The following is a 20,028-nucleotide window of genomic DNA, read 5'->3' on the forward strand; positions in this document are numbered from 1 at the left end:
CGCGAAAGCTTCAACCGTCAATATCCATCTGGTCACACACGTAAATGTGAATTGTTAATTTTATTTATTAATTATTTATTTCTCTTAGAATTATTACAATAATACTTAACATTGTTAAGAGTTAACATAAGAATACATTTACACAATTGGCGGTCTTATCGATATGCAGCGACTTCTTCCAGACAACCGAACGTACGGAGAGAAATTAAATTAGAGGAAAAGTGAAGGTAGAATAATTTTATTCATTCATTCATTTATAAAATAAGGCTCCATTAAGGCATATGTGCATCCTGCTTTACGTGATAAATGGCTTGCGTGCAATAAATTGATATCGGAACAATCTCAAAATAATATGGATGTTGAACACGACCGCGTATCCTTTAATCCGTGTTCAACTGAATTATATTCATGTTTTATTTATTAACTAGAATTATTTTAAAAAGATTATTTTAAAATTATATTTTGCATGAGGTGTTGCAGATATTCTTATGCATTGAAAGTGAATTGCCTAAACTTAGCAAGCTTATATTATATTTGATAGCAATGCTCGCGATTTTACCCGCATTACTCCGCTCCTATTTGTCTGTATGATGATGCGGCCTATAGCCTTCTTCGATAAATGGACTATCTAACAGTTAAATAATTTTTCAAATCAGACCCCTGGTTCCTGAGATTAGCGCATTCAAACAAACTCATCAGCTTTATTACTTTAGTATATAGATACTTAATAGAACCATCAAAAGAGTTTAAAACTACATAAATTAACTCAACAATGTTACAAACTAATCGTCGAATAAGATTTTACCTTATTATCTCGTGATTTATACTAAAACTCTGCCTTCGCTAACAAAACAAACTTAATATTAGTTCGCGAAGTTATATCAAACAGTTTCTACGAGCTTATTTCATTTTTTCCTACAAAATTAAGTACTACTTAAGTTTAGCTTATGAAGTTTATTGAATTAACGTTATATTTCTTTTCAGAATAATCAACTTAATAATTCATTCATTCATTCAAAGAAATCGTTTCTTGTGTATGATTTTGTGACTCATTGCTAAGTTTTGTTCAAATTTTAAGCAGTCAAATATGTCAAGTCAAGATTTCAAATATGTATGTTATACTAATACAACATGCAATATTTAAAGCTAAATAAGTACCTATAGAAAAACTAGCGGTCCGCCCCGGCTTCGCCCGTGGTACCTACATGTTTAAACTATCCTATCTCTCAAGTTGGATCGAACTGCACATAGTGTGCGAATTTTATTATAATCGGTTATTATAAGTGGTTTAGGAGTCCATTGAGGACAAACATTGTGACACGAGATTTATATATACATATTAAGTTATAATTATTCGTATATTACTAGATTTATTCAAATCTTATCTATATTTATTCTAAATATTGACACAAAATACTTTATTCTTATCACTTGAAGTTCAATATTACTCGTGTGCAAGCAAACACAGTAAAGGTATAGGACCTGTAACCATATTATTTATCAAATCAAATAATTTATTTTTCGCGTTAGTAGGTTGTTATACGATTACGGAATTTTCCTAAAAAATAACACATTCATTTCAATACAACTGAATAAAACTTATGTACAAATCATCACTAGTATTGAAATCATAAAGTAAATCTCAATCATTCACTTTACAATATTTTACTGTAAGTACCTACTTACTTACTTGTTTTTATTTTATTTATTTTAGTATATTTTCGTTACTATCTAGATTACGTAGCATTTCTTGAATGCATCCTTATTATTTTTGTTGCTTTATTTCTTAATACGCAATATCTTCCAAGCAATCAGCATATAGCAGACACTTAGTAGTAAGTTTTCACAAAAAAAATCTATTATAAACTCATATCACTCCAGTCTAGACACACACACAATATCAAAAATTTAAGACCATACCCTCACGCTTTTCCCATAACACCGTAACAATTAGCAATGTCAAAATATTATACTGTACTTATATGTGTGTCTGCCTTAATTTTAAGAAGTAAGTTTTCAAAAAACATCACACACAAACAATCCAATCCAATTTAAAACATCCATACCCTTTACCCATAACATACTACGATATATTCGATCGCGTGATTGCTTTGACGTATCAATCTAACAATAAACATGCATGTATTGATTGACATTCGTAAACGATTCGATAATGGACAATTGGATTTTTGTATCGATATAATGAAGGTAAAGGGAGGTAGAGTAATTTAAAAGGGAATCGTTTATTAATTCAATGTTATTCCAATTGAAGAACTTAAATAAATAAGAGTATGTACTTGTTGTACAAAAACACATGAACTTGCTCATATTATATTTGTATCAGATATAAAGAGAATAAAGCATTACAGTTTACCGTATAGAGTTTGAAACATCCTATAAATTGTTACACAATAAACCATTGACAATAAGTAAATCGAATTTAAAACACAACGTAAATATTACCTTAAATCTTCCCTATTTAGATTTAAAATTTGAATATCCTTATCCATTACTGTTAGAGAAAAGTAAAACGAACAATTTGTATGAAACTTTTTTTCCCCAATTACAAGAACTGCAGGTAAATATGCAGGTAGAAACCAAAACTATTGGACAAATGAATTCCCCGGCGCCATAATGAAATTGTGAATGAAAAAACTTTAGGCAAATAGTGTAACGATGCTCAAATATAAATCATTTATTATGCACAAAAGTATTATTTACCCCGATTCATGCACATTGAGAAATTGTTTTATGTAAATCTTACGGTGGCTTGTCAAAAATTCTGCCATGTAATTTAAACTTTCAATATTACTACATATAACATTACGGCTACGGGTTTTTAACTAAATAAACCATCTCAGATAAATTCTACATTCTACATCAAATAAAAAATTGCAATACATTGACAAAATTCAAGATAACAACAATCTAACTGAACTAATCAAAATTTCTACAAATTATAATGGTACCATCACACGGAGCCCAAAAGATTCTAACCTAATAGTTCGGAATGCGTTTAGACAATATTTGCACGGCGCGTTAGCCCGACCGCCCTGCTCGCTGTTATCGTACGATCAATGCTTTATTTAAATATCCTTGTGAGTTCAACTATTAGAGCTTTAAGGGTTACTTCGGATGTGATGAGAGATCGGAAGCTAGTGCCGATATTTAAGTACTTCAATAAAGAGGGAAAATTACTTCTCTGTTCGTCGATTTGATACAAACATTTATTTAACTAGGTAGACCTAATTTAGTAGCGCTTATGTATGGTCCCATTACATAAGATTAAGTTACCACCAGCTCTAAAATTCTTGAGAGAAAAGCTATTAAAAGCTCTGTAGTTGCTCTTTTTAAATCATTGAATGTATGATATAATATCAACTAACTCTAATTCGGAGCATAAGGTATTTTAAATCCTACTCCACAGTGGGAGACAGTGTGAGATCGTAACACTGGATTGTAACACATTGTCACAAAATCATGTGCATAAGGTCACTGTAAATACACAAAACGAACAGTGTATACAATACAAACCATTGCAAAACTGATCATCCTTAACCCAATCACACATACCATCCCTACTTGTAAAAGATTTGGGTATTAAGGGCCTTTCTATCAAGTTTTGGGCATATTATTGACCATCTCTTGGGCGCCCTAAAAAACGTATTTAGCCGTTCCCTAGTGCAAATCTTATAAACTCGTAAGTAGGGTGCCAAGGGTAGCAGATGTTCGAACGTGCACATATTATCGCCACGACGTGTACGAACTCCTGATGTCACGTAATGTCTTTACATCGAACTTTGTCCTCCCCGTTTAGCTGCCGTAAATAGAATTTTGATGTTAGGCTACGTAGGAACCTATTTCTGTCCTTTCTTACATAAACTATATTGGGTAAATCTAACTAACTGGTCAGCAACTATTAGATAAGAAAAAATGTCACGAAATATGGTTTAGAAGTTTTTCCAGAAGTTTGCCCTTGAAGAGAAATGGATTTTTGCAAATTCTTAAAAGCAAGTGTGCAAGTGTACAAATTTATTATCTGCGTTTGATTAAACCATCTTTCAAAACAAAAATATATTTAAACCTAGCCATATCATTATTTTCTAAAATCCTTACATTGGTGACATATTTGTCATGATTACTTGAGCCGCTACCACATCTCCCTGAAACATTATCCTAGCCCTGTAAATATGTTATGATACGCACTTAGTATTTATTTATTATATAAGCCTTTTTGTTGGAGTTCTGCTAGAATAGCCACTGTGGTTTGTAACATAATCACATCAGATAAGTCCTTACGCGACCACAGCTTCACGCCGCAACTTCTGTTTTAATTGTTATTTTTGTTTTGTTCCCCTCGTGGCTTCACACCCGTGGTTCTAAGAAAAGATTATCTCTTTTCATTACAATTATACTCTATGTAATAAGCATAGGTATACTCGTATTGTTAATTTTAAACATAAGGAGCCTCATACACGTAAATAGTGTTGATCGTGTACATAACATAGGTAATAAATAATATAATCCAGTCCATCAACAAAAGCACACGTCTATCGATAAATACTGAACTGACGAATCACGATAAATACTTTGGGTGTAAAAGGCCCTTAAATTGTTCTGCATCTACTGAAAACCTATTACATCTTATTATAACTCTCCCAACTTATCACTAAACTGAAGCTAGGTACAGCAGAAATAGTAGTCTATCTACCACGAGTTAAAAATACAGCATGACAAACGACCAGCACACTAGACATTAATTATGACCTACATACCGTCTCACGTCGGTATAGCATCATTGACATATGACACAGTAATGTCATCAGACGTGCATTTAATCAGAGCACTTGCTAATTGCGTCGCAGTCGGTTAAACGTGACGCGTTCATGACGGAACGGTTATTGCAAAGTATCGCTTTATAAGCCTTTGCAATATAGGCCCAACTAGATCGTGATCTGTTGTGTACTCAATTTTTTGACGTGACAACGTCTTATAATTCGATAGCGCCGGCTGCACGCACGAAAAAACATAACTCATGCGGCGTTACCTCGCTCTGAGGCGTTCCATGTAAGGCTAGAAGTGCGAGCGAGAGCGCGGAACGAGTGACAAAGAAGCACAATCGGATGTTGTCACGTTCAAATATCGTCAGTAAACCGACTTTACAGACAACCATTTTTTTTTTTAATAAATAAATATCTTTTTCCCTCGTTAGTTCGTTAGCACTAGTGAGAAATGAGAGAAAAAACTCAATTGAAATGGTAGGTACCTATATTTTTTTAATTAGATCGTGCTAGGTGATGGAAAAGGGATTGGGGTTATCTGCACTATCTGTTAAAATATAAATATAATATTAAAAAATTTAAAATTTTAATAAATTTCCACTCCTACCCTACCTAGGTATTTATGTATGTTTGATATAAACCAAGAAAACCTCAAACTATACAAAGCAGCAGTAAAACCATACAAGCGGTTGTTAAAAGCGATTTACTTCCACACCGGAGTTTTCCCGACAGAATAACTTTGCGGGTTGCGACAGAGTGTTGCATTGCAGCTAGTTCCGAGGATCGAAATCTTTGCGGCGCTTTCCTTTGAGTGTACGAGTTTATTTAGTTATAAGATACTAGCTGTGCCCTGCGGTTTTACCCGCAGTGCTCCACTGCTGTTGGTCTTAGCGTGATGATATATATATAGCCTATCGCCTTCCTCGTTAAATGGGCTATCTAACACCGAAAAAATAAAAATATGGCTTAAAATCGATTGTAAAGAAGGAAATAAAAAAATACGTTTATTATGACACAAAATTACACCTAAAAAAATTTAAAATAGATAAATAATACAAATACAATAAATTGTGTATTTCAGTATTGACTCTTGACTCTTGATATAAATACTTTGTAAAGCAAAAACTAACACAATTGTTATTGACTGACATAAAAAAGGGAGGATAAAATTGAAGATAATATTTATTATATATGTTGTAGTACATATCATCCCGAAAATATCAGGAAAAAAAATAACTTACAAATCATATCAAAAACTAAAGTCGCAAAAAGTCCGACAAATCCCTATTGAGCCTACTTCACCGGACCCTAAGCCTTATATTATAAGGTGCTTAATATATTATTCGACGTATAGGAAAAGATTTCATAATAATTATTTATACATAATAATAAGTAAATAAGACAAAATACGCATATGCGATACCTATACGTATTTTTTTTATTGACATTAGCTGGGTCCACACCGGCCGATCCAGTGATCCCGCGATCCGCGATCCAGGATCGCGGAGCATGGATCGTGGATCATGTTAGGCCGATCCACTTTAAAAACTTGCGATCCAAAATATGCGCTCCAAGTGATCCTAAGGCGATCCGTGATCCAGCCAGTCTAACTCTTGTACGATATGGAGTCACACGTACAACGGCGGCGTCTTGCCGTTGCAGCAGTAACTTTTATTATACTGAAATGTTTGCGCAAAAAATCAAAAAAAAGAAATCGACGGTTTTGGGTGAAACAACTTTACAAAAATCGATTGGAATCTGGGACTCAGCTGTACGCAGAGTTAGTTTCAGATGAAGTGGAACACAATTTTGCAAGAATGAATGCTATTCAATTTGAGATATTCGACTTTCTGAGATGTCCATGGTGAGGTGGATCGCGCGATCCAACACAACCGTCCACACCGCGCGCATCACGCAACTGAGGCACCTTTGAAGCGGGTACAAAAACCGCCCGCTAACGGATCGCACGAGGTAGGGATCGCGCGCGGCAAAACGCGTGCATGGATCGCGCGCGGCACGTCCACACCGCCCGCATCTTTGGATCGCGCGCCTGCCGCGCGCGATCGGATCGCGGTGGATCGGCCGGTGTGGACCCAGCTAATAGGGAGGCGCTTGAACACAATCTCGCCTTATATAAAATTATCAATCACATTTTGAAAAACTAATTATTGTTTAGGTACCTATGCCCTTGCAGAAGACTACTGGTACTTATAATAATATATTTCCTTGCCAACTGCGTTTTACAATAAATCACAAATCCCAAGTGTACTTAACCACGTGCTATAAAGCGATACATACCATTCAATACATTGCTGGTCGCACATACAATGTATTAAAACCTATATATAAGTTCTCTTAACCACGCAGCAATGTACGACCAACTATAGTTCGATCGTAAATCCGAGGCGAATGACTGATAGTTTATTTCGGTGCTCATGAAACTAACGACGATATGATAATTTGTGTCCAGTGTAAACAAAAGTAATTGCCTCTGTATTTATACAAGAGTTCATTACTTGCAATGATGGACGCGAGCCAAATAATAGGATCGCAGACTTACATTGTATTGTATAGCTATAAAAACATACATCCAATGGATGACCTTCATATTTTAACGAACAAAAATCTAAGGCGATGCATCAAGTTCCAATTTAATTTCTGCATAAGACATTAAACATAATAGTTTCATAATAGTTAAATATTACGACGTAATCGCCATACGCACAAATCTGTCTAAAGTGAAAACTTTGAAAGCCTATAATAATTGGTCCTTCGAGTCTTTCAAACGGAAGAATACCTAACCTAGACAAGCAGCTGTGTAAAGTGTGCATCTTTCTTCCACCATCCAGAACGTTCTCAAAACTAATCGTCTGGATGCTCTAACGTTTCACTCGAAAGTCCCTGATAGTCACGTACCACGACGCCATAGAACACCCGCCGTAGTTAAATCTTTTGCCGGAAGCCCATAACCGCGGCAGCTCTGAGTTATTGGGCGATAAACGCACCGAATTTGAATATCTCTAGACACCCCTTTTTACAATTTTACTGCACTTTGAGTACGTAACTCGAATACGAGTCCATGTTGGACTGTGGGCTGTTAAATTGTCGTAACGGGTTATTGTTTTTGGAGTAATGGATTAAACTATCTGAATACTGAGTAGATTGAAAGAGTATTGAGTTTGGACACGAATAAAAGTCTACGAGTGATTTCTTTTACAATGTAATTCGAATATCACTTGACCAATAACCTACCTACTTTAAGCGTGATTCTCTCCAATAAGGTCAGCGAAGTTTACTAGGTACATATTAACACGCAGTCTACGATCTTATGAGATTACTTTCGAAACTCTTGTATTTTAGCTGTAAGGAGTTCTTATTTGTACAACCCTTCTGCTAGACAAATACAATTCGTACACGCCAAATATTTTATCCAGTTAATAACGCAGATACGCATAACGCTCGCCTGCTCCAGACCCTTAGCGGGCCTCTAAATCTTCGCTACAAAGGTGACTACAGTCTAGACGCACTTAGGCCAATTTTTCCACAATACGCCCAATAAAGTACCAAAGAAATGGCTAGAGGGTCATGTTACCCCAAACCCTTCTAACGTCTCGTCTCCCCTAATCCCCTCATAGTGGCCATAAAGACCAATGCCATTCGGCCAGCACTAAATCGACAATAAAACCCGCAATGAATTTTAAATAGCTGTTATGAAAGTTTTTATTGTTATGTAATTTGCTAATGATTGTCTGATGTTTATATTATTGGGGTCGGATGCTTATTTTTATTGGATAACTAGCGGTCCGCCCCGGCTTCGCCCGTGGTACATGTTTACGTTTTCTCTACATAAGATACCATCCTCGTACTTCAAGGAATATAATAAAAAAAGAATTATCGAAATCGGTTCAGCCGTTCTCGAGTTATGCGCTTACCAACACATTTTGCGATTCATTTTTATATACATACTAGCGGTCCGCCCCGGCTTCGCCCGTGGTACATATGAAAAATAGATGTTGGCCGATTCTCAGACTTACCCGATATGCACAGAAAATTTCATGAGAATCGGTCCACCCGTTTCGGAGGAGTATGCAGACTAACATTGTGACACGAGAATTTTATATATATACATATAAGAAGATAAGCGTGAGTCAAAAAAATATGCGAAGGAGACGTTAACTAATATCCAGTATTAATACTATAAAATACTCCAAAATTAAAATATTTCAATACTCCTGTCATCTTTAATTAGATCGTTTTACTATGCGTGGAAAAAGCGCGAGACGCCTATCCTCGCAGTCGCTTGTTAGTTGATTTATCGTACTTTATACAGTACTGAGAGTCTACACTGCTTATTTCAGCGTACTTAAATAAATAAGACTAGCAACTAGAAAAACTAAAAAGCCTGCAGTAATATCTCACTAAAGCACCTTCACGATTGACTTGTTTAGGAAATAAAAACAATCCCATATTTCAGAAATCCCCTACAGTACGCAATTAAGCCGTCGACGCACAGACACATTGCCGCACTTCTCACATTATTTGAGCACCGGTTGTAAATCTTTTTTATAACTACCCACCCTAAATAAGTCTAGACGAATTAACAATCCTAGATATTACTTCTGCCTCCGCGCTTCCACATTATTGTATTTTTCCGTAACTCTTGTGTGACAGCCCTAGCGGAGTTATTGTTTATCGCGCAAACTTAGTATTTATAGTAAACAAAATAAACTAGATACGGATTAAACGACCAATTTCAGGGAATTTATGATACATCTCGCCCTAATTTGTCGACTCGTATATTACTTTTCGAGTCGTATATGATATAAACAATTGCCGTAGATCAAGATGTCTATCGCATAAAGTTGTTATTTAGCGAATACAATTGTAATACTTCATATACTATTTTCTTAGAAATAACCTCAATATACAAGACCCAAATACAAGTAAAAAGATGAGGGACGTTCGTAACAAATTATGTTGTATAAATGGGTGCATATTTAGATATCATCATTGGCATAAAAAAGAAAAACAAAATGTGAATAACACAAAGGACATTTTTGTTTTTCGTTATACTAACAAGATAATGAAGCTTAAAATCTCGATAAAGAGGTTTTACAAAACCCAAATATATTAATCATACAAAATTTACAACAAGCAAGCAACAAGCTATATCTATTGTGTCCTATTGTAATCAGCAAATCAAAAACATCCCAATACTGTAAAAAAAAGAATTCTAAAATTCACACACCAATCACGACAATTATCAACCAACTAATAACGCAATATTCATAAACTCTTATCTAAATCTCGGGTCGAGGAACGAAGAAACAAACTCAATCATAAATTAACAACGACCTTTTCAAATGACATTTACCTTTAACTATTGTAAAGGGCAATTAAAAATAATTTGGAAAATCCAAAAGTGCACGCCTCATAATTTTTTTTAATAAATATTTATTAATTATTATTTTTGTTTATTTAATAACAATTAAACCACATCGAATCAGACCCTGAAAAATGAAAGGGTTCTATTCCTGAGCATACCCAAGCGTAAGAGAAAAAAAAAGACTCGATTAGTAAAGTATTTCGGTCGCTATCGTGTTAACAAGAAAAAGGATCCGCACATACAGACACACGGACGTCCAAGACAGAACTTTTTTAAACTGTTTTTTAACTAGTTTAAATAACAAAAATGACATCAAAAATATCATGAACGTTAAAAATAGTGTTTTTTCTTAATATGTGTGTGTATGTATTATCTTACAAGTGCAATGTATGATACATAAAGACATTTTAAGTTTGAAAAATCAGATGTTTTGCGCGAAGCGACAGTAGTACCCAACTACCCACCTCAACGCTTCGCTTATGAGGCGTGCAAAACAAAGTTAGATAAACACCGGCGCGCGGCGACTTTGGGCTGCCGTGAAGATGTACCGATAAAGGATTGTCGCCACCGACTCAATAACTTACTACTGTCTTGTGTAGAATAACCTTTATTCTTTAAAGATAGTATACCTACTGCAGGGTGTAGAATAACCTTTATTCTTTATAGTATACCTAATTGATAATGACCAGTTGCTTGTGGTTTTAATTTTTATCATTATACTGTCGCGAGGTGATCACATTTTGACATTTGCGTGTGTTGGCGGCAGGTATGGCTTTATCAAAACTAGCATATATGTCGATCTATCTGGGTAGTTCTATCACACTTTATTAAAACTTAAAACAGTTTATTAGAGCTAATTAAGCCCTTGTCAATTTGTAGGGTTTGAAGTAGATGCATTTTATAAGTCAATAATCGATATTATTTATCGATAAGTAGGTACGCGAATATTTCCGGGTGCTATTAGACTAGTCTCCACGGCGAACTGAAACCAAGGCAATCATAGTATTACGGAAGAAGTTGCCAATTTCTTCTACGAGACGATGTCTAATGGGACAGACACATATACTACTTGTATCAACTTCATCTAAAGAATCATTATTGCATTACTTGTTTAACGAACTATTAAACCTTACAATTACTCCACTCGCAAAGGTAATAATAAAAACGTATCACTCCCAGCGATCCACAATATGCTCCACTTATTCGATCCAAATCTGTTCCCACAATTTATCTATGGAAAAATCTAACAGAAAATTGCGTTTTAAAATCTAAGAAATCCATACAATACAGTGCAGATACAATACGTTACAATAGCGATCGCAATCAGAGGGCAAAAAATTGTAAGAGCGTAGTAATTGAAAAGGGAAGGTATGGCCATCTGTCGCAGACTATATAATGTGACCCGAGTATGTCCGCGGGATTAAGTATCCGAATAATCTAAGAAAAACACTTCGAGACATGTTTTCGGAACGGCTCTTGTACGTGAAATTGCGTTTTGTATTTGTATAGTTTAATTATGAAAAGTAAATATAGTAAATATGTACATTGAATAGCGCTATTATTTTATGTAGACTATCTGAATGAAAAGAACTATAAGTAAATAAAGTTCATATGTTGATTATAGTACCTAAATTTAAAAATACACATAATTCTTGTAATAATATTACTATTTTTTTAAGATAAATCGGTAAATGGGTACCGCTTTATATGGGTAGATTAAGAATTTAATGATTGCGTAAAATATGTGTTGAAATGAGTCGTATTATAAAATATGCATTGTCACCAATACATAAATAAAGATAAGTACCTATGATATATTAGATATACCCGGCAATGGCTAAACTCGATTCCAATGCAGGGTTGCAAAGTCAATGTTTTTATTTATAAAATACTAGGTAAGTATATTAGTAGAATTTGTATGCAACTTATTGAAATGAGTACACATATCCAATACAAAAAATATTATAAAAATCAGAACATAGATACCCATCGTTCCTATAACTAAAGTATATGAATAAAATTAAGGAAATTAATACTCTCTCTCCATCCGATGCTATACATTGCACATCTACCTACCTCTACCAACATAGCCCGACATAACCAACAAATTCAATAAATTAACCATTAAGCACACGCCTACAATAAATTCGCAATCGCATCTCTCCACAAAGGGTAGGTAATTCCTTCAAGACAGCACGTGTTCTGAATCCATAAAATGCGACGCAAAAAAACAATGCACCCTTCTTACAATTATAGAGATAATCCATCTATTGTGAAGAATTTCGCCTTAGGATCTTTTTACAATATTAGCTTCGTCTTAACGTTTAGAATAAACAACCTTTAAATTGTAAAATTAATACCAAAAGGAATATAGAATTGGCTCTATGATAACTTGTATTGTAATGGCTTAAGTACATATTTTTTAATTCTTTGCCGGCGGCCTTTTCATTTCGTGATGAAAATGTTCGAAGAGGGCAAAAACACATTCCCAGCCCAAAACCAATTCTCCGCATAAACGAACTTTTAATGTCTTGAGTTAATTTTATTTTATTGAAGCATCATAGACGTTTTTAATATCCTAAACATGCAAGTACCTACTTCGTACAATATCTTTTTTTAGTGGGGAAATTACTTAGTACAATATCTAGATATATCTACTATACTTTATAAGATGATGCTGAAAGAAACTGCGCCATTACACCGTATTTTACTGTTAACCCAATCGATTCCGATTACATGTATGGCATCTTACTATCAAGCCATCAAGGGACATTCACACGCACATTCAAAACAAGAGAACCATTAACATACCACACATACTATATTATACTGACAGCCAAAATTCGCGTCCAAAAATGAGAACGCGTGAGAAATCGCTCGGAGCACGTCTCGAATTACGTACGTTCGGAAACCGGAATGACAGATAATTCGCGGCAAAAAAAAGCTGTTAAAAAAGACCACGCAATTTTCTTTACCAATTCAGTTCGGATAAGGCTCGATGCTTATGTCCGAACGGCGCGCTGTTAAAACTTAAAAACTTCAACATTATGAGGGATCTACTTTTACGGCTTACGCGTAAAATGTTTGAATAAAGCCAATAACGTATAAGGTCGCCGCCGTATAAATTACTTTTTATTGTTTAGTATAACATGCAATTTATTAATAATATACGTTTATGTTGGCTCTTTTTACAGCGTTTGCTGTAATATGAAGGTAACGTGCGTGCACTTAACATATAGCGACTTAGTGTTAACTAAGTATTATGGAAATCCTCGTCACGCGTTACCATGCGTATTAATTTACAGATACATAGAATAAATATTATGTTTATTATATATACCATACTTATTATAAAGAAGGCTGTGCTTAGGATTTTGTATTCCTATTTATTATAATAATACTCAATGTTTATTTACTTATTATATCTATGTATATTCGAACAATTCATATGAGCTAAATATATAATATAACAACAGCCTTGCCAAATACCTGAATTCGTTGAGATCTGGTGACATTTATTACGTATTAGAGGTACGCCCCGGCTTCGCCCGTGGTACTTATTTAGCAATAAAAGGTAGCCTATGTCCTTTCTCGGGTATCAAAATATCTCCATACCAAATTTCATGCAAATTGGTTCAGTAGTTTAGGCGTGATTGAGTAACAGACAGACAGACAGAGTTACTTTCGCATTTATAATATTAGTATGGATATACACGATATTTAACTATCACAATAATAACACCAAATAGTTAAAATAAATCAAAATAAAATATTTCAATACATTGCGTTGCAAAAATAATACCTATAAATTTCAATAAACATCACACAACAATGTTACCGATACATTTTGTACTACATTATTGTTTTTTATGGCTTAATATTACAATTTAAAAAACAAATAACACATGGATTATACAATAATTATCGTATCGTCGCATTCCATCGCATTCTACTATTGTAGATGTATTTTTTTGCATGTCGAAACGGACAGCGTCGGCTCCTCTGATGTCCGTTATGTACTCAAATTACTGAGTAACCACACGTTAGTGATTCTGTGGGACTGTCCCGAAACATTGATCGACTTGGAACAATATATTTGAACTGGAGACTTTAAGTAAACGAGTTCTATGGAAACTTGTCAAGGATTATATCATTTCGCATGATATATAAACGTAAATTAATGTATATCAAATGCACTATGCAATACGAAATAAAGACACACACAAATAAAATAAATATACATAAGGTTCGCTATAGTAAACTACGTAGTCAATTATATTTCAAGTGAAGGTATACGTTATAACACGTTTTAACATTCAAGAATAATATTTAAAAATATAAACGTTATACTTATAGTTATTATGTTAAATTTCGAAGTCCGTCATTCAGCGTAAACATGGTCAACCCACACATGCCTTAAGCTCTCCGTCTTGCATGCGCGCGCGCTGCGATTTTCACGTAAAAAATGGCGGTAATATATAGGATTGAAAAAGTATTAATTGTCTGTTCGTCTTAACGTGGATACGGAACACGCGGTTCATAATGGGTGCACGTTTTTGTACAATTTTATAGAACATAACCCGTCATGGCTTGCGATTTGGAGTTAGTCGGGGTTTGTTATCTTTTATGTCATAAATGAACTATTCCTATGATATAAACTTTTAAGAACAATATATTAACTTTTCTCATTAAGTAGTGAACTGTTCTATTCCATGCTGATATTATCGAATCTAGTAACACGATGACTGTCTGCTCACGCCTAGTCTCACAAGTCACAATGCTTTAGATTTTTGAATACATGTATAGATATATTAGTTAGGTACTAGGATAAACTATACGGATTAAGGATATTTTCTGCAGGGGATGAATAATTAATATAGAATGCTATACATTATAAAATACCTACTGCATGCATAATATAATCACAGAAGCATGAATTGTTATTGTAATAGTATTGAATATAAGATAATTTGATAATAAAGAGCTAAGAAAAGGCATCATCTTAATGCTTAGTCGGATTTCAGGACTAAACTACAAAGCAAACTACGCCACCGGCTACATAAACATCGAATAAGGAGCTACAAGTAAATTATAGCAAATACAATAGTAATGATATGTTTGCAAAAGATTGTACTTCCTGATGTAAATTGAATGTCTTCAGATTAATGGTTGCGCCCACTCTTTACTCTATTAATGTAAGAGCTGTTTCAGACGAACGGAAAAAAACATAAGTTGTGTGTGAAGATGCACTTAGAATAATCTGCAAAAACTGCGTGTATGTGAAGATGCACTAAGAATAATGTCGTGTAAGCTGATCAATAAATAATATTCTTGTTTAGACACCGTTCCAATTTGCTGTTAGTGAATTACTGGAAATTATTTAATGAAGCTCGACCGAAACGAAGTCGTACCGAAATGTACCAGCGTATTAGGAAACCTACAGAATGCCTTTGTTAACGATCAGTGTTAATTTATTACTATCAAATGTAGAAACACATGTAATGTGATTAATAACAAAACGATTTTTTTTAATGAACAATCTTTTCACTCACGAATTCGTTTATTTGTACCTTATCTAACTAAAGTCTAAGAATTTCCATCCCCTAATTAACCCTCTCCAAATAAAATGTCTTACTAAATGATCCATCTATCTATGAACAAAAATTTAATACTAAACACCAGTTCAAGTGTAATACATAACATACATACAACATTACATTGACACATATTATATTACAGAGTATATATATACACAATTTTTAGTTCCTTCTAAGCCTACATAATACACACTTACCCGTGTGTTCAAACTGGCCAGTCAAGTTATAAAATATACATCTTATCCGTGCCTCGGACATTACACCGATTCAACTCCAGTACCGCCCGTAAAATACATATTTAACGGCTGTTTAAACCCGTTAAATCTAACGAAAACAATTACGTATAATTCAATTGCATCTAGGATTAAACAATGTAGGAATAGTGTATAAAAGCAAGTGTGATAACTGATAAGTAACTATGAACAATGATGTTTTACGTCGAATTAATTATTATTCTTTGGATAGAATGTCAATGTTGTATAGTTAGTGAAATCCCGTGTCCCCGTAGTGGGGTAGGGGACAGATGATTCATACATCTGTTTCACTGATCGATTTTTCTTTAGGGACAAGTAGGTGATCAGCCTTCTGTGTCCTGCCAGACCGAGACATTTTTTTTTTTCGTCTCCACCGGGAATCGAACCCAGGACCCCTCGGTTCTACGCTCACGCGTCAACCACTGTACCGAGGAGGTGGACAATGTTGTATGATGTGGTATTTTACATTTTTACTTGAATTACAAAATCCATACAAAAACCATGAATTAACTAAGTCTATCTATTTAGAAATTAAAGATAAAAGATTTATTCATTACATTATTTTCCCGACGTTCGCACACTTTGCAGGTGCAGGGAGACACTAGAAAATACTAAAGTCTATTTATTACGCTATTATGGCTAAACCGTTAAACCGATTTATATGCAATTTGGCATGGAGATAGAGAAGATCCGTGCTCTAATTCGTATTACATTTTATAAAAATCTACCGTAACGTGAATACGTAATGTAAATCTATATTCGGAACTTCACTTATTCATTCTTTTTCAAATATAGGCAATTATTATGTCATTGAACTCCAATATAAGATCATTCTATCATAACACGTTACATAGAACAAAGCATTATATGCAGCTATTAATAAGAACATCCATAACACTTACGAGATACATACCCTTGCACAAAAACCTATCCCAGTACCATATTAACATTACCGCGTAGTTAGTTTCAGCACATTAATTTTTCGTGTAACAAGCGAGTAACGTACATTTTACTATTTATATATCATTGTACATTAATGTAGGTCGTTACGTACACGCCATCCAGTCTAGACTGGAAGGTGTTTTTTTGTTTGTTTTTACGCGACTGTACCTAGTGGAACCCTATACGAACTAGGGTAAAAACAGGTTATCTGTGCTATACTTGATTGTACATCTATCGATCGCTATAGTAAACTACGTAGTCAATTATATTTCAAGTGAAGGTATCAGTGACAGTGAGTATCAAATAACAGTAATCACATTCAAAAACACTTCAACGCTTCCCAACAACACTTATAGCCACGTATAATACACAATTAATTACACATTGTTCCGGATCAGTTATACAACTTGAATCAAAGACGTTAAAAAACCTTTCAAATCAAAAACGGCACGCGACAGCCAACAGCTTGCAAACCTCGCCAACTGTTTAATCTGCATTACATATAAAAAACACCCCTTTATTTTCGCCCCTACGACGTGTGCATAAAAACAAAATTCGCTTGCCCGACCCCACGGTATCGAAGAACTGGGTACACAATGCATTCGCCGTGCACCAGTTTTTTCACCCGGTTTTTGTAAGACGTTTTGTGCAAATCTTATTCATTGTACAACGAAACCTGGAACACAAAGCTAGACTCGTCTGCGATCACACACCTGGCCGGGGCCGCGGTTCCGAAACGACGTAACCGCCACGATCGTAAACAGATAAATCGATACTATCCTCCGATAAATAAGGGCGCTATTGGTGCGCGGGGTTCGAGTCGCGCCCGTGGCAAACGCTGCGGAACAATGGCGTCTCCGAAACGCCGAGACATTTGAGTTACGGGATGTCAAACATCGGCCGGGATCCGCTCCATTTTCCTTTCAATGCGAATGCAGGTGATGTTACTGTTGGCGCGACGTAAGATTCAATTATTCGCCCATTCATAAAAGAATTATAGATTCCTTCCCCCGTTGCTATGCAGAAGGGATGATCGTCTTTCTAGAGGTCCATAAAACGAGTGCTCCTACAAATTGATCGTAAATTACCAGAATCACTATTCGAGTCTGCGGCCGCTAAGCCCGTTATGAGTGTGTCGTAAAATATTCATTGAATACGTTAGCTCGCGCACACAAAGGACTTCGTTAAGTGTTATTGAAATTATATCGATCTTAAATTTTATGTCCGAAAACAGATAATAAATTTTTTATAAATACACAAAGCACTCGAGTTTCTATTATATGTATTTATATGCTTCTGTATTTCTATAAGATGCCTGTATTATATTGAGTCGTTATTATGTCATTATTTTTTTATAATATGTCCTAACTCCTATTGTATAGATATTATTATGTGTTATTATTATGTCTTAACGTTTACCACATTTGCATTGAATTCATTTACTTTTTATACTTTTTATTAGGTAATAATTTATACAGTACTAGCCACTCTTCCGGCTTTAACTTTAGTCCTTGTTTCTGGGTAAAGATGTAGATTTTCAATAGTTGTAGATGCCAATTCTATTCTCTTTATCATACTGGTATGATAACAAAAATAAATTAAACTAAGTATGTTATATTATGTCTTCTTAAAACTTTCGTATTACAGAAATACATATAATGTTAGAATGATCTAAATCTACATTCGCTTAAAGATTCAATAAGATGTGCAAACTAATAGTAGGCCGATATCATATAAGATTCCACCGATCTTATACGATCTGCATACAATCTAACAACCCTTTCCACTTATCATATTACATTGATGATGCTTTCTAGTTTATCTAAACAAAAAATTGCGTTTAAATAACCTAGAAAGCATCATCAATATCGGTTCACCCCAAAGTTACAAATTACAATCAAATTGAAAACCTCTTTTGAAGTCGGTTAAAAACCTGACATTACACGTAGGCCGAAACAAAACAATCCTTAATCACTGCGTCGCTGATCGCATATTCAAGGGATTTTTATTCCCTACTTCCTTCCACATATTACCATTCCTGGCCTGCGTCCGGTGTTGTTAACCCTGACGAGCTTTTGTTTGTAAATACAAACATTTTAATATGTTAAGCTGGCTGAGTCAGACACAGCTGGTAGCTCGAAATATTTATAACCTAAGTATATGTACTTAAATGTAGCCTTCAGCTTGCAAACCTCCAAATGGCGTATGAATTAAACATGCTAAATGTAGTATTTTCGCATGCATGTTTTGAGAATAAATTAAAAAATAAGAAAGGCTAGAAATTAACGATTTTAAACGCGATTTATTCATTACATTATTATCCCGACGTTTCGCACACTTTGCAGCGAGCGTGGTCACAGGGAGACACTGACCTGATATAACGAATAATTAAAATCCGTTAAAATCTTAAACTTCTAAATGTATCTCGCGAGAATGTATGAGAACCTCTTTCTTTTTTTTGATTTCGGTTAAAAATAAGAAAGGCTAGCTTGTAGGATCTTTACACATTATAGCTTCATTATGCATTTATCAATAGTTAGGTAATGATCAGTTTTATGAACGGTAGATATTAAACATAATAATAATATGTAGAATGTAGGTGCTAAAAATAGATGCATCTTATGTAAGTAGGTTTATAATTTACTCTCTAATTGATACAAGATTGTATACATTCAATTAGCTAGTTAAAATATTATATGTTTAATGTTATGTATTTAATTAGATAACGTATAATAAAGTAAACAACTTCATTAAACGAAATGATTCTTTTGATAGTCTTCACACAAAATTATATTCTAGCCCCGCGGTTTTACCCGCATTTCTCCGCTCCTTTTGGTCTCAGCGTTATGATATTTCATATAGCAATATAACCTTTCTCGATTAATGGCCTACCTATCTAATACTGAAATATATTAATTTCAAATTGGACAAGTGGTTCCTGAGATTAGCGCGTTCAAGCACACAAACAAATTCTTCTTCTTTATAATAACTACTAGTAGTTATGTATTAAATGTGTGATATTTCAATTAGTATGCTAGTCCTTAAACTAATGTAATTGACGATAAATT

General features: G+C 34.5%; 1 long non-coding RNA gene across 1 annotated transcript in view; it reads right to left on the reverse strand.

Annotated features, from left to right (window-relative positions):
* LOC149484244 (uncharacterized) overlaps positions 1–8,881 on the reverse strand; it is a 135,245-nt gene extending 126,364 nt beyond the window's left edge. Inside the window, exon 1 of the long non-coding RNA XR_016316416.1 lies at positions 8,816–8,881. This is a non-coding gene — a long non-coding RNA (uncharacterized LOC149484244). The remainder of the gene's footprint in view (positions 1–8,815) is intronic.
* Between the last annotated feature and the right edge of the window lie 11,147 nt (positions 8,882–20,028).

Source organism: Colias philodice, chromosome 12 (assembly GCF_061535455.1).
Source record: "Colias philodice isolate Cphi_HAF_F1 chromosome 12, ilColPhil1 Martin Lab GWU primary, whole genome shotgun sequence".
NCBI lineage: Eukaryota > Metazoa > Arthropoda > Insecta > Lepidoptera > Pieridae > Colias > Colias philodice.